At 42.0% G+C, this 22,673-nt stretch overlaps 1 protein-coding gene across 14 annotated transcripts in view; it reads left to right on the top strand.

Annotated features, from left to right (window-relative positions):
• Positions 1-22,673, top strand: part of ST6GAL1 (ST6 beta-galactoside alpha-2,6-sialyltransferase 1) — a 122,928-nt gene that overhangs the window by 49,654 nt on the left and 50,601 nt on the right. Inside the window, exon 1 of one of the 14 annotated variants that reach the window (XM_058556151.1) lies at positions 2,897-3,004. The exons of the other annotated variants lie outside the window; for them this stretch is intronic. The gene's annotated coding sequence lies outside the window, so the exon portion shown is untranslated. Of the gene's footprint in view, positions 1-2,896; positions 3,005-22,673 lie in introns of those variants that run through there. 14 annotated transcript variants of the gene reach the window in all.

Raw genomic sequence — 22,673 nt, 5'->3', positions numbered from 1 at the left:
GAGGATAGGTTCCTGTGACAGAGGACGGCTGTTTCCCCTATCCCTGCTCCCTATGACTTCTGGAGCTACCTATGGGCTGGGACTCTGACTTGAGTGTCCGTGTGCCCCACAGCATCTAGCCTGGGGTGGACGCTCCCTTTGCAAGCATTTGATAAACACCAGCATGAGGAATGGAAGTAGGGAGTTCATAAAGGAATCTATTCCAAGGTCAAACTCCCTGGGGGAGTCCTTGTGGTTGCTGCTTGGCTGGCCCTTGGGCAGAGCACATCCTTTGTCAGTTCACTTGCATGAGCAGCCAGTCTGACTCAATTATTAAGTTGCCATAATAACCCAATAGACTTGAGATTTAAAGAAAAAAAATTGTCTTACAGGACCTGTTTTTTTTTCAGATGGGGTGTTGTGGGGTCACCTGGACTTCTATCATTCCAAACAAGAAATCATTTCCTTTTCTCTTCTCTCAAGCGTGTCAGATGGATTAAAGGAGAGACGGAATGATGGCCAGAGAAGCTGGAAGTGAAACTAAACAGGGCTGCAAACTTGCAGAAGTCGTCGTGTGGCATCAAAGAGTGGGGGTTTTTCTCTGCTTTTCAGTTATACAACTTAACTTTTTTTTTTTTTTTTAATGTTTTAGAAGATAAAGGGTCTCTTTGAATAACTGTGCCTTAACCGCCTCATTTGCATGCAGGGGTGGAGCATGCTGGACAGGGTTAGGCGTGGGGAGTGAGGTTTGAATCTTGGTTCTGTCCCTTTCTAGCTGTGTGACCTTTGGAAAATCACTCAGTTATTCTGAGCTTCAGCTTCCTCTTCTGTAAGAGTCAACCCACAGAGTTACTCAGAAGATTTATGATAAAATAGCATCTAGCACAGAGTAGCAGCTCCGTAAGTGATACTTACAATAACAATGATGATAAAGACAATAACAATTGAATACCAGACTCTCTGCCCTCCATGTTGCTGCGTATAGGGAGACATATTTATGCTTCCTCATCAGAAATTGTCTTGGTGACCTAAACCATTCTGCATGCTCCTTATCATCCACATACTTCTATGTGTTGAGATGTGATCCTCTTCTTCCCCTAAATGGCAGCTCTAATACCAGAAGCCTAGGGAAGTTCACCTCAGGGAAGTAGCCTCTGAGCACAGAGTGGCAGGTCAATTCAACTCGATCTACTCAGCACATTTTTAAAAAGGGAGAGATTGAGAAGGAAAGAGAGAGTAATTGAAACAGTGCCCACAACTCTAATGACCACTCAGTCAGCTTAACTTAAGGCTTGCACAAGTTCAGGTGGGGAGATGTGAATCAGGGGTTCCCTCCATCTCGGTAGGGTAAGATATTGTGCTGGATGTGATCCCAATGTTGAAATATTTGCCTTTTTCGTGCTACGTGGTACTCAACTCAAGATGATGATTTCTTCTGGTACCCAGAGGAGGAAATCATAATCTCCAGGGCTGGAGGATGATCCAGCTGTGTTGGATTCAGAGTCAACTTTTGTATGAGTGTTCGGGGTTGTATAAACAGACTGTGTATTCTGTATTTTATGAGTGGTTTAAGGTAGGAGAACTTTCTTTTTGTTTAACTTTCATGTACTGTACATGAATGTCCATACAAAATAAGATCTTATTTTGACTGACTTGTAATTTAGCTGTTCATTTATTTTTTTATTTTATTGGTAAATATTTCAATGTGTGTGTTTAAAAGATAGAGATTCTTTAAAAATAAAAAGAACTACAATATACTATTATCACTTTTAAATAATGAACAATTCCTTCATATCATGAGATATGGAGTCAATATTCAAATTTCCCCGATTGTCATATGTATGTGGATATGTGGATATGTGTATACATACACCTAAATTTAAAAACTGTTTATTCAAATCAGGATCCAAATAAACTCTTTATATTTCAGTAGATGGATAAGACTTTTAAAATTCTTAAAATGCTTTTAGTCAGTAGTTTCTCAGAGGAGGGAGATTTTTGACCCTGGCACTGATTTTGTAACTAACCATTGGGTAAGGTGTGGCTCCACTGTCCATATATGCAGAAGTGGCCACAGGCCCACAGTTGCCACCTCTACATAGATGCTTATCTGCTGCCATTGCTCAACTGTCCCTCTTATAAACACCCATTTCCAGATCTTTTGTCTAGTCATTCTTAAGTGAAAATGTGGTCTTCTGAGATTCTTTACTTCTTTAAATATTTGAATACCAATCTGAAGGAAAAGTTCAGCTGCAGAAATCTCAACTTCAGATCTTTACCCAAGAAGCTTTGTGTATTTGCTTTTCCTGGGTCATGCAGGTAGAACACTGTTTTTTTTTTTTTTTTCTTTTTTTGCTAAGGAAAATGATCCCCGAGCTAACATCTGTTGCCAATCTTCCTCCCCTTTTGCTTAAGGAAGATTAGGCCTGAGCTAACAACTGTGCCAGTCTTCCTCTACTTTGTATGTGGGTCGCCACCACAGCATGGCTGATGAGTGGTGTAGGTCTGTGCCCGGGATCCGAACCTGCAAACCTGGGCTGCCCAAGTGGAGCATGCTGAACTCAACCCCTATGCCATAGGGCCAGCCCCAGAACATTGTTTTTTTGATAAAGTAAGAGTTTACAGCTTAGCAGAACTGGAAATAATTTGCATCTTATTTTGGAATTAAGAAGAAACATGTTATAATGTAGAGAAGCCCACACTGCCACCCACACGATGGCGTAACTTTGTGCTTTTCATGCTTCTTGGCCTTGGGAGGAGGTAGATATAGTATAGATGTAAAAGGCTATTTCCTGGCTAAAAATAGGAACAGGATGTTTTGAGACAGGGCTCCTGCCCTGCTCAGCCTTTCTGTGCAAATAGCTGAGGTTTATGCACTTGCCGCGGGTAGCACTTAAGCTCCTAAGAGCTTACTGCCTACATCCCTGAGTGGACTCGGGTGAGCTGGGAGAAGCCGAGGTGGCAAAGGCAGGAAGGCAATGGTGTTCCATCTGCAGGAAGGACCTGTCAACCAGGGCCTCTCATGGTAAGATTCATATTGTTAGGTGGCCTATTGTATATCATATGCTGATGTTTACTTGGGATTAAAAGCCGTAGCATTCCATACTCTTTCAGACCTTTACACCCTTCTGTTTTGCAAATGCCTCCAAAAGTCCTTCCTATTGGCCCTTTTATGCATCTCCCCCACTGCCACCATTCTCTGCTTCTCCCAAGTAAGATACACCCTCCTCTTGGTCCCTGGTGCACTTACACTTACTTGATTCCTCCGTTACAAGCACATTCTGTGTTTATTGTCAGTTTTTTTGTGAGTCCATCTCCACCACTGTACTTTGAGCTCCCTAAGCTTGATGCCTGGTACACAGGGCACACTCAGTTGGTGTGGTGGTTTGAGGGGGTCTGCCTGCAGCACTCTGCTTTAGCTATGTTGGGGGGCATGTGAGAAGAAGAGGTGTATTCTTGGGGAAACTTGTTCTTAGAAATATGAGACACGGAAAATAGTTAAATAACAGTACACAGTGGAAGGCAGAGACTATCCGAGGAGGCAAGCAGGACCGCCCAATCTCCTTACTGTGCATATTATACTACTTAATCGTGGCCTATACAGTTCTTTACAGCTTATCAAACACTTTCACGTGCGTTCTTTCATGCCATGAACAGGATGTCATTACTCCCTGTTTTGTAAATGACAAAACGATGGCTCAGAGGAGTGAAGTGACATGCTAAGGGCTACCCAATTAGTAATGGTGGAACCAGGACTGCAGCCCAGTCTTCTGATTCTAAATCTAGTTTCCTTTCAACTCTTTGTCACCTGTCTCAGGTGAGTAACCTGGGGCCTGGAAAGGAGAAGAGACTCACCTGGAACCACAGATGTGATTCAAGACTTTAGACAATGCTGATGATAATGCTGAGCACTATGCGACCAGTGAATGGGGAGAGAAAAATAGAGGAAGAACTAACATGGAGCAGTTACTATGTTCAATGGAAATAGAAAGCAAGCCACAAATATGGGCTGCATATGTAATTTTAAATTTTGCAATAGTCTCATTAAAAAAGTAAAAATAAACATGAAATTAATTTTAATAATATATCTTATTTAACTCAATATATCCAAAATATTATTTACTTCATCATGTAATCCATATAAAAATTATTAATCCAGCATCTTACATTCTTTTTTTCCATATGAAATCTTCAGACTCTGGTGTGTATTTAACATTTACAGCACATCTCAGTATGGATTAGCCCCATTTCTACGGCTCCACAACCACATGTGGGCGGCACAGATATAAGCATTTTATGTATTTCACGTATTTCTCCAATCGCATGAAGAATTTATTACAGTACTACCTAACAGCTGAGGAAATGAAACCCAGAGAGGTTAGGTAACTTGCCTGGGGTCGTGAAGCTGAAAGTGACTGAGCTGGATTCTGACCCAAGTCTGTCCTTTCTCTTCCCACACTGGTGGAAAGGAGACGTGCATGATCCGGGCCTAGAAGGGTGGTTGAATTGAATAGGTGGAAGTGAGCAGTGGCCTTTATGTTGTGATGTTACCCCTGAGGGTTTGAGCTGCTGTTGGTGTTGATGGTGTTGTGTAGGAGGGGAAGGAGGCCCAGGGGCAATGCGGTGGTGGTGGTGGGTGGGGCGGCAGCCGGTAGGCAATTTCCAAACCATTGTTAAATTTGCCTCTGAGGAGGTAGCTGAGAGATCCTAGAGAAGTGCTGTAGAGGGTACCATTGTCTTCAAATACCTAAGCCAAAGTGAAGGGAGCCCTTTTACTCTGCAAGCCTCTCATGGGACATGGGATGTGGGGCCATTAAAGACACTTTCCTTTTAGAAGTCCTGTGAAGATTCAGGTTATAACACACAGAGAGAGCTCAGCTAGCCGGGCTCGTCTGTGTTTGCCCTCCCCTATGCCAAGGCAGGAGATCCTGTGGAGTCAGCCCAGTTTTATCCCTTCCCCGGAAGACTAGATATTCTACTGGAGGAGAAACTGGATTCAGAGGGCCATGTGCCTGCCCTCTGGGCAACCAAATTGGTTTTAAGTTTATTTTTCTTGTTTTATTTACAAACATTTCACTAGCAGTAAAGATACACATGTCAAGTCTTGGCATCCTGACACATTACTGTTCCTTTCACAGTGTTCCCTTGTAATCATTGTCCCTTTGTAGAAAACAAAAGTTTTTAATTATAATTTTAGTGTGGACGAAGTTTATTTTGTTTCTCTCCTTATCATAAACATTTTTCCATCTTTATAGTGCGTGTAGTATGTTAGTGGCTTCAGAGGATATCACTGACTTCTGTATCATAATTGGCTTATTCCTGTGGCTAGGTATTTAGGTTGTTTCAAAATTTCTTGACATTATATTTGATGGTACAGCCTGTAGCCTCATGCTTATGTTTCTTTTCTATCTTTTATAATTTTATCAACTAGAATTATAAATTTAAAATTTGTTTGTAAGAAATACCCCAGCCTTTGAATTCTAGGCTAGTGTCAACCTACAAAAGCAGAAACCACTTTAAGAGACAAAGCGTTTATTTGGGATCAAAGAATTGCAAGTTGGGGAGCACAGATTCAGGTAGAAACCCAAATAGTGTCCCGATTACAGGAGAGGGGCTCAGGGTTTTTATGGGGAAAAGGGAGGAAGATGAGGTGAGTTGTGTTAAAGAAGAGGTCATGGGAGCTAGATGAGGTAAGGCTAGGTTTGTACTTCATAGACTGGCTTGAGATCCAGTTATCAGGCAGAAGGCTAGACCTGTACTTCATTGATTGGTTAGTGATTCAGTCTTCAGCGAAGTCCAGTGCCATCAGTCCTTACAAATAGGACATTCTTATCTTTACTGACTTCCTGGACTCTTGGTCCAGTTTGGAAGATAAAGAAAACAAGATGTGCAAGGCAATTCCTCTGAAATGGCTGCTCCAGCTCTGTGTTAATATGGTTCCACTCATGTCATCTTTCACAGCAGAAAGCTACAAACATTTTAAAATACGTCATTTGTTCTGAGATATTGCTTCTGTTTTCCCAGCAACAAATGATATGTGAGCTCCCCAGTTTTGCCTCAAAATCACCAGCACTGGGTATGAAAATGTACTCAAAGTTTTGCGAAATTTAACAAAGGTAAAAATGTGCCAACCATTTGTGTGTACTTCCCCACGTGCCTCTTCAAACTCGACTGATGTAGCCAACCAGAGGGAGAGGTGAGGCCACCGTTGGTGCAGGGGCACCTTCCATGGAGGAAGGTTGGTTAAACAGTTTTCCTTTGCAGACTGATGGTGAGAGCAAGGCCCAAATACTCACAGCCTTCAAGTCTGGACGGGGCACGTCCTTGAAGCCCAGTCTCAGCTTCCCACAGCGGCACACACGTGGGGTAGAGCTCCGTTCCGAGCTGCACACAGCCTGCAAAAAGGGATGACCTTCCTGTTTCCTTCCACACCCCCGATTGCACATAGATCTGTCACAGGCTTTGAAGTCAGAGAGATGTGTGACGCTGGGCACACTGTTCAGTCTCTCTGCCTTGTTTCTTCTTCTACAATGGAGATGACAGCAATGTCTTCCTATGAGGTTGCTGGGAGGACTAAATGTGTTTATATTGGAAAAGTACTAAGAACAGTGCCTGGCATACAATTAGTACTCAATATGTGTTATAAATGTGGGTTTGAATCTCAGTTTCCACCCTTTCTAGATGCCTACCTCGGGCAAATGAACCTTTCTGGCTTTAAGCTTCCTTATCTCAAATAAGCTTCCTTATCTCAAATATAAAATGGGATTATAGCACCTACCTCACAGAAGTGTTGGGAGTTTTAGTGAGATAATGTATACAGAGCATCTAGCACAGAGTCCTACGCATAAAAGCCCTCCTTAAAGGTAACCGAAAGAAAAACCTTGTTTTTTAGTGTTATTTTCTGCTCGACAAAAGGGAGAGCTTTGCCCCTTTACATTGGTCTAAGCAGCAGTTCTGTTGTAATTCTTAGATTTTGACCATATTTGTTGTTTCTGTGTATTTTTAAGTCCATGTTGTGGGTCTGGGGCCATCCCGAAACAAATGAGAGGCAAATCAACATTTTCATGTCTCTGAAGCTTTTAACAGATTTTAATGAAGTCTTGTCTTTGAAGTTAGTGAGTGCATAATTTCACAGAGAGGAGGTGATACTTCACATACTTATTAATTCAGTGGCTTCCTGCTATTGCTGGTTCAAAAGAAACTGGCAGATTGATGGAAGATATCAAGTGTTTCTTTATGCTCAGCGACACACATCAAATTTGTCTAAATGATAAGGTAAAAAACATGTCCTTTAGGAAATGAAAACAAATGACTAAAGAGGCACTTGAACACAGCTCATCCCATCCCCTCCTCCTGTCTCTCCAACTCCTCCTCATCTTCATGTTTGAGTTGAGCTGTGTCTGCCCCAGGCAGCCTCCCCAAACCATCCAGACTGGGTGGCTGGACTCTCCACATGGTGACACATTCTGTGGATGCAATTCTCTCTTACCTGTCTCTCTCCCTCTGGAGGCAGAGCCCTGCCTTAATGACCCCTGTGTCCTTGCTGCCTACCACCAGGCCTGAACAGTATAGCATTCCTTAAGTATTTGCTGGCTGAACGGATGAACTTGCAGAAATCTGCCTGTGATGCTAGAAGGTGTGTGTATAATAATGACAGGTGGATCTGCAAAGAGAGGCAAGTGGAAGATCCATGCCGTTTTTATGCTTGGGCTAGGGAACAATGGACGCAATAATATTTATGTTTGGAAAAGTCATAGGACTTACCTTTGCTTACACGGCCTTGTACTCTGTGAGACATCAGTCGCTCCCTCATCTCAGCTCTTTCTCACCCCTAAGCAGCTTCTCTCTTTCAACATCTCGTCAACTCCCATCTGTGCCATTTACCCTTGCCAAGGATTTGGGGGGAGGATAGTACTGTGCTGTGTTCGTGTCCAGTTTGTAGCCTTCCGGTTTTCTGGACAAAATCTGGGTTCTGGGCATATCAGCAGAAAGGATGACTGTTTCCTTCTTCAGTCCTTGTGCCCTGTGGGTTAGAGAAGGGCCAGAGCCCCCCTGGCTTTCCTTGGAGGGCAGTAACTGGTCGAGTTGGGTACTGGGCAGGTGTAGGAATAATCTGTGTGTGAAATGAGATTTACCATTCAAATATTGGCTTTGGGGCCTTCTGCTTTGTCCCTGCTCATCTGGGAAGTCCAATCTAACCTAATAATAGTATTCTTTACTGAGCACCTGTTGTGTACTGGACGCTGTACTAGGAGTGTCACAAATATTGTCTCAAGTACTCATATTTTCAGAACCGAAGTGAATCCTCTACGTCTTCCGAGAAGCCTGGCCAGATACTGAAGCCAGTAGCATGACACAGTACTGATAGAAGGAGAATTTGAGAGGGAGCCAAGAAATCTGAGTTCCACTTTGGCTCTCTCATAAACCAATGATGTCGCCTTCTCTATGGCAGGGGGCCTCAGTTTTCTCATCGATGAAAATGGGATGGGGAGAGTTTGATCAGATGCTTTTTAATGTTCACTTCTGTTTCATACCATCATTGTGTCTACTCCAGTCCAGCCTGCTCTCTTCTTTACCTGAATTACTTTTGGATTGCAAGTCAGAATGATATAGTTTAGCAGCACTGTCTGTTCTGAGTCTTATCTCCTAGTGATACTCTGATTTCCCAGTGACAAAAAGCTTATCTTGTTCTCTTAACTGCTTCCTGATGCTGGGCCTACTGTGTTGGTGAGATATGAGGCTGCTAACCTTGTGTGAGGTCCTGAAACATCTGGAGTACATGTATTTATTCTGGCACAGTTGTTTCCAGGCCCGGATCTTCAGTCTTGCTCACACTAAAAACTGAAATTAGTTGTCAGAGCCACTTTCAAATCACTTGGACTTTAAATGTGATGAAGTTCTACTGGTTCATTATTTTCCCTTTTATTATTAGTGCCTTTTGTGTCATGTCTAAGAAATGTTTGCCTACCCCCCTTAACTTCATGAAGATATTCTCCCATATTTTCTTCTAGAAGCTTTATAGTTTGAACTTTCACTTACAGGTCTAGGATCCACCTCAAATTAATTGTATGGATGGAGTGAGGTAGAGGTCAAGGTTCATTTTTTTTTTTTCTGTAGAGATATCCAGATACTCCAGAATAATTTAATAAGATTTTCCTTTCTCCACTGCATTGCATTGATACCACTGTAGAAACTTAAGTGACTATATGTGTGGGCCTATTTCTGGATTCTGTTCTCTTTCATTGATCTATTTGTCTGTCTTACACCAGTAACATATTGTCTTGATTACTGTGGTTTTATAATAAGTCTGGTAATGTAAGTCCTTTAACTTTGTTCTCTAAGATTGCCTTTGCTATTCTAGGTCCTTTGTATTTATAAATTTTAGTTAGCTTGCTAATATCTACAAAATAGCCACTGGGCTTTTGATTGAAAATGCATTGAAGCTATAGAGCAATGTATTAGTTAGAGTTCTCCAGAAAAACAGAACTGATAGGATGTATGTGTGTGTATACACACACACACACACACACACACACTCTCATACTATTGTTTTTGTGTGTATATATACTTATGCATATACATATACATTACATACACACACATATACAGAGAGAGAGGTTGAAAGAGATTTATTATAAGGAATTGGCTCACATAATTATGGAGGCTGACAAGTCCCAAGATCTGCAGTCAGCAATTTGGAGACCCAATGGTATAGTTTTAGTTCAAATGCTGGCAGGCTTGAGACCCAGGCAGAGTTGATGTTTTAGTTGGAGTCCACAAGCAGGAAAAAAACCTGATATCCCCCAGCTCAAGGTAGTCAGGCAGGAGGAGTTCCCCCTTACTCATGGGAGGATCAGCCTTTTTGTTCTATCCAGGCCTTCAACTGATTGGATGAGGCCCACCCACATTAGGGAGAGCAATCTGCTTTACTCAACGTACCAATTCAAATATTAATCTTATCCATAACACCCTTACAGACATACCCAGAATAATGTTTGATAAAATATCTGGGCACCTTGTGGACCAGTCAAGTTGACACATAAAATTTACCATCACAATCAATTTGGGGGAGAACTGGCATTTTAACACAATTGAACCTTCTGATTCATGAACATAGTATATGTCCCCCTTTGTTAGGTCTTCTTTAATTTATCTCAGAAAAGTTTTATAGTTTTCAGTAAAAAGTCTTGCCTATCTTTAATTAAATTTCCTTTTGGCATTTGATGTTTTGTTATTGTAAATTGTATGTAAGAGATATTTTCCATTTATTTGTGGACTTGTACTTTGAAAGAAGACAGAAATTTTAGGAGAAGGATAATTCCCAATCCAGTCCATTAGACAGCAGTGAAGTTTAGGAACTGCATTTTGGATATAACCATAAATCATTACTGAAATATCCTTTACATTCGTATATTCTTTCATTGCATTTCCTTCTTTAATCCTCACAAGGGCTCTCAGAAAGAGACAGGGGAGCTATTATTATTCCTACTTTCATATAAGAAAATTTGCCTCAGGGATATTATCTAAAAGTCCTATGACTGGCAAGTGGCTGAGTCAGCCTCAGAATTCAGGACTTTTCCTGAGAGAGAGGTCCTGTTCCTGATACCAAAGTCTTTCTATATAAAGGTGACCTTTTATGGCTATTACTAAGATCATACCTCAGAGGGGCCTGGCTTTTTGGAGAATCTTCTGCCTGTGGCCTTTGTAGAATAGAGTAGAAGGAAGGGCAGAGGTTAGCAGAGGAAGAAAGTGGACCAAGATAACTGTACATAAGACACTTGAGTGTGGGGGAGAGAACAGGGTCACCGGTAGCCCAAATAGTGCTTTGGTGTCTATTAGGATGGATGCCATTCTACTGGGACCAAATGCCTGTGTGCAGTGAACAACTGGCACAATCGTGTGGCGTCCCAGAGGGAAAACAACAAACATGGAAACCTTAATTATTCAGAAGTAATTAAGGAGGAAGAACCTACATTATTATTTTGTTTCTTTCCTTTTGAGAAATTCGCCAAAAGTACTTTCAAGATGATTCAAAGCTACAAAGGAAGAAGAGACTCTCTTCCTTTTTTTCCCCCTTTTACAACCTTCCACCTTCTGTCCTTTCTCTTTCCTCCTCTTCTTCCCTCTATTACTCAGCCTTGCTGAGTATCAGGCCCTGAGAGTGCAGAGATAAATGAGGTTACATCTCTCCCTGGGAGTTTGTAAGTCTTACAAACTTTTTCACTGCCATCAAGAATAAGTAATACATTTTATGGTATTGTAGTGACTTTTTGAAAAAAGACTTTATTTTTTTAGAAATACATACTAAAATACATATGAATGAAATGGCATGCTGTTTGGAATTTGGTTCAAAATAATCTACAGAGTACAGGAGTGGGTAGGAATATAAACAAAATAAGATTGGCCATAGTTGATAATTATTGAGTCTGGGTCATGGGTCCATGGGAATTCATTATCTGTCATCCATTTATATCCATCTTTCCAATTATCTGTTTGAGACAAAATTTCGTGAAATACTAGTGACTTATTACATGCAATACATTCTAATATTTTTGGATCTAGTTTATCTATTTTTAAAAAGCTGGTGGTGGTGCTCTAAACTGATTTTGAGATTCATTAATGTAAAATAATACGTATTTTGAAAAATACCAGTGTAGTGAGGGAGAGAGGGACCTATGAAATAAGTGGTTACCATCTACTAGAAAGTGCTGCCAGGGTATGTACAGCTCTCTGTACATACCCTGACAGCACTCCCAGTACATACCCTGGCATACCCTCTCCCACCCTTGTGTCCCACAAGGGTGGGAGAGGCTGACCAAACGGCATCAATGGAGAGGCTGGGAAAGCCTCACAGAAGTGCTGGAGCAGCTTGCATGGAAGAGGAGACCTTTACATGTTTGACAAATGTTAGGGAGAGATGTTTGAGCTCAAGGATGGTGGGCAGTGGTGCAAGTGGGAAATGGTGAGGTGGGATGGGTGTACCTTAGATCAGTACAGCTGCAATGTGAGGGCTGTGGAGGAGTGGCAGGAGATGAGGTTACAGATAGAAGAGCAGTAGCAAAAATCACAAAATGTCTTATGAGATAGCCTAAGGAATTTGGATTTTATTCTGTGTGAATCAGGAAGACATTGGAGGGTAAACTGAGAAATGACCGGATTCCATTTGCCTTTTACAAAGGTCACTCTGTCGGCTATGTGTCGGTAGATCAGTCTACCCTATGCAGTCATGATTTAAAACAGAAAAATCGAGAGCCAAAGGAGAACCGGTCCTGGAAGCCAGATCTCCTAACCTGCCTCATGCAGTTATCCTCCCACTCTACCACATGGCTTCTCAACATGCAGACACACAAATTGGGCTCCTTCAAGTATTTACTGAAACAAAAGTTATAGTCACTTTCAGGGCATAGTAAGAGCTGGGAATAGAGCCAACTCTCCGTCTGCTCTTTCGTCTTTCCTCGGTAGGGCTCTCTCATCGGCAGAGTAAAGTGATGGTAACCTGTGAGAGATTGATGATAATCATTTAGACTTACAATATGGCATTTTTCTAGATGCTTTACAACTGTGTGTTAACTCGTGTAATCTTCACAACAATTCTCTGTGGTAATTATTATTATTTCCATTTCATAGATGAGGAAACTGAGGTACATAGAAGTAAGTGGCTTCCCTGAGGTTACACATCCAGCAATTAGCAAAGCTGAGATTTTGGTGAAATCCACTTGCTTAACTACCGTGATGCTTCTTGGTTAGGTTTGATTTCATTCCAGCCATGTCCTTGAACCCAGATGTTTGAACAAAGATAGTCATGAAAAGATTTGGCTTTAAGCTTGATTCTCAATATTGCCAAATCTGAATTTTCCCTAATTCAGAGGAAGAAGAAAATTTTTCTAGCTGGGAGAAGAAGGATGGCTTCTTAGAAGGAAGTAGTATTTTAATGTATTTGAGAGATGGGTGAAATTTTGAGAAGTAAAAATTGCTGAGAAGGAAGGGTGGCAGTATCAGCTAAGATGAAGTAATCTAACTACAACCTCTCTCTAACACTGTTTACAACTAAAAACTGGACAGAATGCAAAAAGCAACTGCATGAGAACTCTGAAAAGAAATAGGCAGATAGGATACAGGAGTCAAAACTTGACTCATAATGGCCCTTGTCGCATGGAATTGCACGATTGTGTGGGAAGCTAAAACTTTGAGATAACCCCATATTTCCAGCCAGAGGAACCAGGAAAAGGAGCCATTGAAAGCCAGAGAGTGTAAGGAAATCCCTGAGAGAAGAGAACTGGAAAAGGGGACCCATTAACTCCATGAATGGACAGATTTAAGTCCTGGGCATTCTGCAAGGTGTGCATGCATGGAACAGACCCAAAGAAGCACAGCAAATGTTTTGAGAATTAACTATGATATTAAGCACTGCCCAAGTCCCAGATAAACCCTTGAGTTGCCCATGTGACAGGCAGACCCAAACGGCATAGCAAAGGCTTTGAAAACAGAACTGACATGGGAGCTACCAGTCACAAACGTGACACAGAACTTTCTATCTGAACCTAAATGGGCTAATTATCTGCTAAAACAAATAGACAAAAATATCAGCATTTTCCAGAGAAATTTAACAGGATCCAGAGTCTCACAACATAATATTCAAAAGTCCAGGATACAACCCAAATTTACTCAATATAAAAAGAACCAGGAAAATCTGAAGAATACTCAAGGGAAAAGACAATAGATGCTAACTCTGAGATGTCTCAGATGGTGGAATTATCAGACAAAGACTTCAAGTAGCTGTTATAACCATTCCCCACCCTTGAAGTGAATGAAAAGATAGAAGTTCTCAGCAGAAACTATATACAATAGCCAGATGGAAATTTTAGAACTGAAAAGACAACATCTGAAGTAATAAATTCACTGGTTGGGCTCAGTGGCAGAATAGAGATAACAGAGAAAAAAGTCAGTAAACTTGAAGATAGATCAATAGGATTATACAATATCTTTTTTCTTTTTGGTGAGGAAGATGGGCCCTGAGCTAACATCTGTTGCCAATCTTCCTCTTTTTGCTTGAGGAAGATTGGCCCTGGGCTAACATCTGTGCCCATCTTCCTCTACTTTGTATGTGGGATGCTGCTTCAGCATGGCTTGATGAGTGATGTGTAGGTCTGCTCCCAGGATCCTAACCCATGAATCTTGGGCCACCGAAGCAGAGTGCGTGAACTTAACCACTATACCGCTGGGCTGGCCCCTATACAATATTTTTTATAATGTATTGTAAATATATTTTTTATTGGAAAAACAAGGAACTGTGTTTCAGGATACTGTGTGCGACAACATCAAAAAAGTTGAAAATTAATGTTATTGGGGTCTCATCCCAGAAGGTGGAAAGAAAGATGTTGGTGCAGAAAATAATATTGGAAAACAGCATGTCTGAAAATGTCCCAAATTTGGTGCGAGACATGCATTTACAAATTAAAGAATCTCAGTGAATCCCAAATGGGATAAACTCAATGACAACTACTCAGCCACATCATAATCACTTGATCTTAGCGAAAAGGCCAAGAAGCGATAACCACATCATAATCAAACTGATGAAAACTCAAGATAAAAAAATATTGAGAGCAGCCAGGGAAATATGATACATTATGTATAAGAAAAACCTATTTAAATAACTACGTACTTGTCCCAAATCATGTAGGCCCAAGGCAGTGGAACAACATCTTTGAAGTACTGGAGGAAAAGAACTGTCAACCCAGAATTTGGTATCTAGAAAAAAAACATCCTCCAGGAGAGAAGGCAAAATAAAGATATTCTCAGATGAAGGAAAACCAAGAGACTTTGTTTCCAGCAGACCTGCTCTTAAAGAAATGTTAAAGGAAGTTTTTCAAGCTGCAGGGAAATGATACCAGAGGGAAACTTTGAATGTGAGGAATAACAAAAGAGCAAGAGAAATGATAAATATCTAACACAGTAGGTTCCCCATTAGTGAAAACACACAGAAAAATACAAAAATAAAAATAATCTAATCCCATGACACAGTGGTAACTACAGACTACTGGCAATATTTTGGATATATTCAAGTCCTTTTTCTCTCTGAGTGAGCGTTTCTTTCTTTATTTCCTCCCTCCATGCCACCTTTCTTCCCTCCCTTCCTCCCTCTCTTTCCTTCTTTCAATTAAGATTATACAGTATATAGTTTTATAAAATTCTTTATCAGTTCATGTTATATTATGAAAACTCGTATTTTGCTAAGAAATCCTAATAAATTATTAAAAAAATTTTTTGGTTTGATAATGATATTTTGGTTATATTTTTAAAAAGAGTACCTTTTAGAGATACATAATGACATATTTATGGATGCAATGATATGATGTCTGGAATTGGCTTGAAATACTCAAGATGGGGGGCTGGGAGGGTATTGATGAAACAAGATTGGCCATGAATTGATAATTGTTGATGCTGGGTAGTGGGTGTATGATGGTTCATTATACTACTTTCTATAGTTTTGTATATGTATGCAATTTTTCGTTAAAAATACTTTAAGAAATCTTCATAATTGTGATTTTTAATTGTTTGATCATATCCCATCCTGTGGCTATTCCACGACATTTGACTGTTCCTCTACTGTTGTGAATTGAGGTTGTTTCAGGTCATGCTTGGGCTGAGATGGAGCTAAAGTCTTTGACAGCTTCTCTGATTATTTCCTTTCTGGAAATGTAATTACTGAGTTAAAAGGAATGGACATTTTCGACGCTTTGATACATTTTGCCAAACTGCCCTTCAGAAGAGATGTTCCATGTTGTTTTTGCTCAAGAGGTATATGAGAGTGCCCTTGTCGGCTCTATATTATATATATTTTTAGGCTCTATTAATATGATAGAGGGGGAAGGTAGTATCTTATTATTTTAATGTGTATTTCTTTGAGTTCCAGTGACATTGAATCCCTAGCCTGCCATTGAATTGGTCCCCACCCTTCTAGGGAGGAGGCAGGGGAGAAGAGTAGAAGAAAAGAGATTGATTGCCTCCTGCCCATTCCCCACTTTGAAGATGAGAGGCAAACGCAGACACGGGGAGCCCTGGGTTCAAATCCTGGCTCTGTCACTTGTTACTAGCTACTGACTTTGTACAACTTTAACCTCTCTGAGCCTCAGATGTTTTCACTGATGAAATAGAGCAGTCCTACTGGTCTCCACGAGTGTGAGGTAAGAGATTTGTAGGGAAAAAGCCTGGTGCACAGTGGTCAATGTGAAGACAGTAGCTTTTGTTGTTCTTGGGAAGCTTGGGCTCAGGATATAAAGGGACCTCCTGCTCTCCTGCACAGAGGCATCAAGGAGCTCAGAGCTGGTTTCCCCCCCACCTCATCTCCTGCACAGGGAAGGCCCCCTGCGGGAATTGCTGCTCATGTTTGGGTCGCTGCCTCTTTACCTTCATTCTTCACAAGACCCCCTGCTCGGCAATCACTGCTGGGTGATGGAGGCAGCTATCAGAAGTCAGGAAATCCATCTTGGGGAATTGGGTCACCTTGGGGGAGCAGATTCTGACTGCTAATAGTATTTATCTGATTCAGTGGAAATGTACCTTGCGGAGCTTGGCTTAGAGGATTGGGGTGAACTTCAGGTGGGTTTGTTTGGCTATCTCACCTTAATCTTTGGAGCGGAACTCAGACCTGGAACATGATCTTTCCAGGGCAGCCTAGCCAAGCTGGAGTCTCTGCCTTAATTCATTGCTCCTTCCCCTGGCCCCTCATCTTCCTCTCACTCTATGCCCAGGCCCAGAGCCTCTAAGTTGGATGTGTTCTTGCTCCACACACAACCCCCTTCCAGAAGGTTGAGAACAGCTGAAACAGAACATGAGGCTGTGGTTCTAAATAACCTGTCTGTTCCCAGACCAAGAGAGAGACCACAGTACTTGTTCTCTATTTACTGCTTTTGATTGGTGGTGGTGGGGGTTACCCTTTAGGTTATTTGAACACCGAGCGAAAAGGCCATCTGGGCTCAGGCTCACAGGTGAGGCCAGGAAATCCGACAATACTTGCTCAGCTCAGAGTGTGGGTGCAGCTGACCGGGCAGAGAATTATTTCTCCTGAAATTAAGATTGGGTGCCCAGGCCTCAGTGCTATCAGCCTGCCCTGGTTTCACTCTGGGACCACCTCACTGATCTCCTGTTTTCTTCTCTGGGCACATTCCAGGTGCAAGAGACCCAAGAGTGGGGCTGGGAGGTGGAGTGAGTTTGGCCTGTTTTCTAAATTAAGGGAAAATCCAGAGAAAAGTCAGCAGGCTTTATTGTGAGAATTTGGGTCTGCTGACTCCCTGTCAGAGGGAGAGGGCAGCGAGCCCTCTGCTCTGTGGAAATGAAAGCAGAACTTCTCCCCAGGCATCTGCAGAAGGCTCTGAGAAGTGTACAAGCTATGAGAGAACTGAACGATTTTGTGTGTTCATCTTGAGGATCATAGAGAAATGATTCTTATACCAGTTATAATTCACCTCAATTCATTATTGAATGACACTTTAGTAGAAGAAACCTTCAGTGTCTTAAGTAAAAGTTTGTCATACAGTAAGTGTTTCTTTTTCCTCTTTCAAATGAGAGGGTACTTCATCTACAAGCTCTACTTCCTGTGGTTTTATTAGGGGTGATGAAGTCACACCCCTGTCTTGCAGAAATTTAAAATAACAAATGTTTCATCTGCCCAGCTTTAAAGCTCCTTCTTGTCTATTATTTCCCTGTGCTTCACCACAACCCTGTGAAGGAAGGATTATGCAGCCTCTTTTATTGTGAGGACATAGAGGCACACAGAGGATAAGTGACTTCCCAGGACACAGAGTGATTTGGCTGGAGAGCTGGGGGACCTCACATCTGTGCCCTGGTTTCGGGCTTTTCCATGAGTTCAGCCTTACCAGTAACACCCTCTTGTCTCTGACTCCCTTGAGGGTCCCAAATTCTGGTTCTCTTTGCTGTGGAGCAGTGTTTGAAATAGTTAACACTGAAAGCAGCAGATATCAGTTTTGTTGAGTTGAACCTTGAGGTCCCATGTTTAACCAAAGACAAATATTGACTCATGACATTCCCAGAAAGGTCATCTCCTACTCCCAGAAATGAAGACTTCCTCCACCCGCAGCCAGGCCCCAGCCTCCTGTCCCACCTTCCCTACTTCTGCCAGGTCCAGGTTTATAAGTCACCATTTATTAAGCACTTGTCGTGTGCCAGGCACTGCATGATCCTTACTTTTAACCCATATAGCAATTCTGTGAGGTATGTGGTTTTGCATACATTTTACAGATGAGGAAAACTGAGGTCCAGGGTGCTCATGTCATTTGCCTAAGACCACACAGTGATGAATAATGAAACTGGGATCCAAAATTAGTTTCATCTGACTCCAAAGCTGGGTTCACATGAAATTTAGTGCCACCCTTCCAGACTGGGCCTTGTCTGAGGGTCTTCCTCATCTCCGTCTTGGTCCTCATCTTGTCAGCACAGGGGGCTGTGCTTAGGTTTTCTTGGCCTGTGGGCCTTGAGTCAAATCTGAGTTGAGATCCTGGCTCTGCCTCTTAACAGTGGAGTGATTATGGGCAAATCCCATAACCTCCCTGAGCCTCCAAGGAATTTAGTGTAAAAGATATTTTTGAAAGAATTGGCAAAAATTTGAAAGTAGGGGGCCGGCCCCGTGGCCCAGTGGTTAAGTTCGATGTGCTCTACTTTGGCAGCCCAGGTTCATTTCCTGGGAGCAGACTTACACCACTTGGTGGTGGCCCTGCTGTGGTGGCAACCCACATACAAAATAGAGGAAGATTGGCATAGATGTTAGCAGAGGGCGAATCTTCCTCAAGCAAAAAAAAAAAAAAAAAAAGAAGATTGGCAACAGATGTTAGCTCAGGGCTAATATTCCTCAGCAAAAAAAAGAAAAATTGAAAGTAGATTGGTGATAATGGCATTGTGATCATATATATATTCTCATATATTCTCTGGCAGAACCTAATATCTGTGTGTGTATGTGTGTGTGGGGTATTATAGAGAATTAAGCTCTATAGAAAATGATTTGAGGGCCTCTATTCTCAGTTCTCCCGAGGATGGTACATAGCTAATACCCATTCTAGATGCCAAGGAGGTAAGTTAATTTATTACATAAATGGATGTTTTGGGATGTTAGGGCTTAATTTGCTCAAGGAACCCCAGTTGAGAAGAGTTGGTTGGAGGAACTGATAGGAAGTCTGGCATTTGCTTTAAATTACTCCAGGAGAAAAAAGGAGGTAGGAGATAGATAAAACAAGATAGGCAAAATCTTGGAGCTGGGTTATGAAAACATGGGCGTTCGTTATATTATTCCTTATACTTTTTTGTGTAAAAACTTCCATAATACAAACTTAATTCTTTGTTAAAGATTAGGAGGAGTTGAGACAGTTTCTCTTCCTGAGGAAGAGGGGGGCCTGTTTTCTTTTCTCTCTACTACTCTGTCTGGTGTGAGTTGGGGTGTGGAGAAAAGAGGGGCACGTCTGTTGCTTGGGAGCGGTGCAAGCCCTCCTTATAACCTCTGTTGGCTCCTTGTGGTCTCTAATGTGGTAAGATTGGGGGAGATGCCAGCTGGGGCTTCTGCTGCTTGTGCTGGGAGTGGGCATCATACAGAAAGGGAGCTGATGGGTGTGAAGTGCCTCCTTTCTGCCAGGCACCCATTAAATAGGAAGGCAAATATTTCTGCAAATATGTGTCCATTGAAGGCACAAGACTGAAGACAGCAGCAAATGGCATGTGATTTCCCTTGCCGTGGCTCCATGAATCCTGAGTTCAGAGCTCTCCTTACCCATTCAGAGGGGCTGGCTCTGGTCAGGGACCACGGGGCAGCTGCCCTGTCTGTGGCAGGGCCTCAACATCCCCCACAGAGTTCTGTTTTCCACGCTTTTAGAAAACCTTAAGGAAATGTACTCAGGTGTTTCTGAGGACTTCATAATCTCCTGCATCAATGCCTGCCTGGCTGGGAACAGATCTAATCTCTGTTAAGAGACCCTTTTTGCAGCCTGGGTCTGGAACAGTTGGGGCAGGCAGGAATGAAAGCCCCTTTATCTTCAGGGCTTTGATTTGGGCAGGATTTCCTCCTCCCCACCATCAGCCCGGCAGCTGGCTTGTCCTCAGGTAAATACTTGCATACGCAGCAGCTTTGGGAGCTTAAATCTCTCGTGGCTTCCTTTCACTTGCTTCTCAGATTCACCAACTGCAAGTTGGTTTCCTGTTGCTTATCACGTTTCTGACTTTTGCTGCCATTTTGAGCAAAATTGTGACTTGTCAGAAATGTTTTGATGCAACTATTAATGTTTTGACCTATGCTGGTGCCCACTGATAGAGCTGGGTGGCTAGGAACTGGGATGCCGAGTCAGACAACAGCCTTGACCAGCTCTGCCTGGGACTGTATGAGGCGGTTGATAGCCATGCTTGCCTCAGGCACTATTGTTGCTTCAGGAATTAAATGAATCTTACCGAATTATAGGAGCTTTACCATGTGTAAAGCACTTAGCACGTGGTAAAAGCTCAATAATTATTAGCCGAAACGAAGTGATAAAGTCTATCGTTAAATTGTCACCACAGCCCTGTGGAGGAAAATTTTTAAAATATTAGTATCCATACTTTACAGATGAAGACACAGGGCTCACAGAAGTTGACTAACTGGCCTAACATCATATCACTGACAGAAAAGCCAGGATTTGAGTCTAGGCTTTTGAGATAACACAGCCTGAACTTGTCCTCCAAAGCCAGGGCTTCTTGAACTATTAGTGGTGAAGAACTGGGTTTTTTTCCAACCTCTCACACATCAATAGTTTTTAAAATACAATGAAAATGAATCATCAGAATAATGAAATGATAAAAAGGACATGCAAAATACAAGCCCCATTTTACAAGTTATTATTAGATTCAGCAAGCATAAAATCACTCTTTCAAATTACTATAGAAGTTGATAACGTTCAATTTCTGTACTGTTCTCATCTTGGACCATGATAAAGCTTCCTCAGACCAGCACTTGTCTGCAGATCTCACTTGAGTGGTACTGTCCTAAGCTATCTGTTTCTCAGGCATGGTGTGTAGATGGGCACTTGCATCAGAATTATTTGGGGTGCTTGCTAAATGCAGATTTCTGAGCCACAACCCGGACCGCTTGGATTGGAATGCTTGAGGCAGAATTCAAGAATCTGCATTTTAACAAGTGATTTTAATAATTCTGATGTGCTCTAAGTCTGATCATCGTTATTCCCTGCAATGCTGCCTCCCTTCTACGGATAACAGATGACAGGGTGAAGAGTGAGGTGAGTAAGTACAGTGTTTTGTTCTACACACTTCCATCCCACCCTACTGTTTGTTTGTAAGTTATTAAGGACTTCCTTTCCATGGAAACTCACTGACAGGACCTGCTTTCTGAACTCATATTAGTGCACTTCAGCAAACATGTGTTGAGTGCAGACTCCAGGCTGGGTAGAGAGGGAACAGACCACAAGGTGCCTACAAGCAGTAGAGAGTGAGTGTAGACAGAACAAAGTACAGAACCCAGCGGCACTTAGTGTGTGGAGGTGGGGCGGTGGGGAGGCACCAGCAACAGAGACCACTGAAAAGGAGTGACCAGTAAGGTGGAGAAAAACCAGGGGGGTGTAGGTTTTGGAAGCTAGGAGGAGGAAGTGGCCAACTGCGTAAAATACTGCTGATGGGCTGAATAAGTGAAGACTGCACACTGACCATTTGATTAGCAACATGGAGGTCTTTGGTGACGTAGACAAGAGCTGTTTTGTAGAGATGGGGGAGGCCTGATGCAGTGGGTTCAAGGGAGACTGGGAAGAGGGAAATTGGAAACAATGACTATAGACAGTTCTTTCAAGGAGTTTTACTGGAAAGGAAAGGAAAGAGCAGGAGCTGGAAGGTGAAATGAGGTCGAGAGATTTTGCAGGAGGGACAGGGAAACGGAGTTTATTTAGAACTTATGCAACGGTTAAATATGTGACTTTTGTAAAGTCATATGTCTTTTTCAGTCAATTCCTTCAGTAAAACAGAAACGATCATCTACTATAACTTTTTTCAAGCTCTTCCATATTCTCCTCACTCCCAAATGATGTTGTCCAAGAAGTACCTGTGAATCATTCTTGTTCATTACATAGCTTAATTTGAATACATTTGAAAAAATTACATTGCATCTTTTCATATTTGCTTTATCTATTTTTGGTTGAAGTATTTTAAAGTAGATTTCATCTCTACTTCACATGCATAGAACTTTATTTTATGTAACTACATATATAATCATAATAATACTATTTCTATACCTAACAAAGTTAACAATGATTTCTTAATATCATATAATACCCAGTTTATATTCAAATATCTCCATTTGTCTCTGATGGTGTTTTGTTCAAACCAAGATTCAAGCAAGGTTTGCATATTGGATATGATTGTGATCTCTTTTTTTTTTTTTTTTTTTTTGTGAGGAGATCAGCCCTGAGCTAACATCCGCCAATCCTCCTCCTTTTTTGCGGAGGAAGACGGCCCTGGGCTAACATCGGTGCCTATCTTCCTCCACTTTATATGGGACGCCGCCACAGCATGGCTTACCAAGCAGTGCGTCGGTGCGCGCCCGGGATCCGAACCAGCGAACCCCGGGCCGCCGCAGCGGAGCGCGCGCACTTAACCGCTTGCGCCACTGGGCCGGCCCCGATTGTGATCTCTTTTAAGCCATTTGTTTTTCATGACCA

This window comes from Diceros bicornis, chromosome 15 (genome assembly GCF_020826845.1).
Source record: "Diceros bicornis minor isolate mBicDic1 chromosome 15, mDicBic1.mat.cur, whole genome shotgun sequence".
NCBI classification, from domain to species: Eukaryota; Metazoa; Chordata; class Mammalia; order Perissodactyla; family Rhinocerotidae; genus Diceros; species Diceros bicornis.
This window is presented reverse-complemented; position numbering and strand designations above follow the sequence as displayed.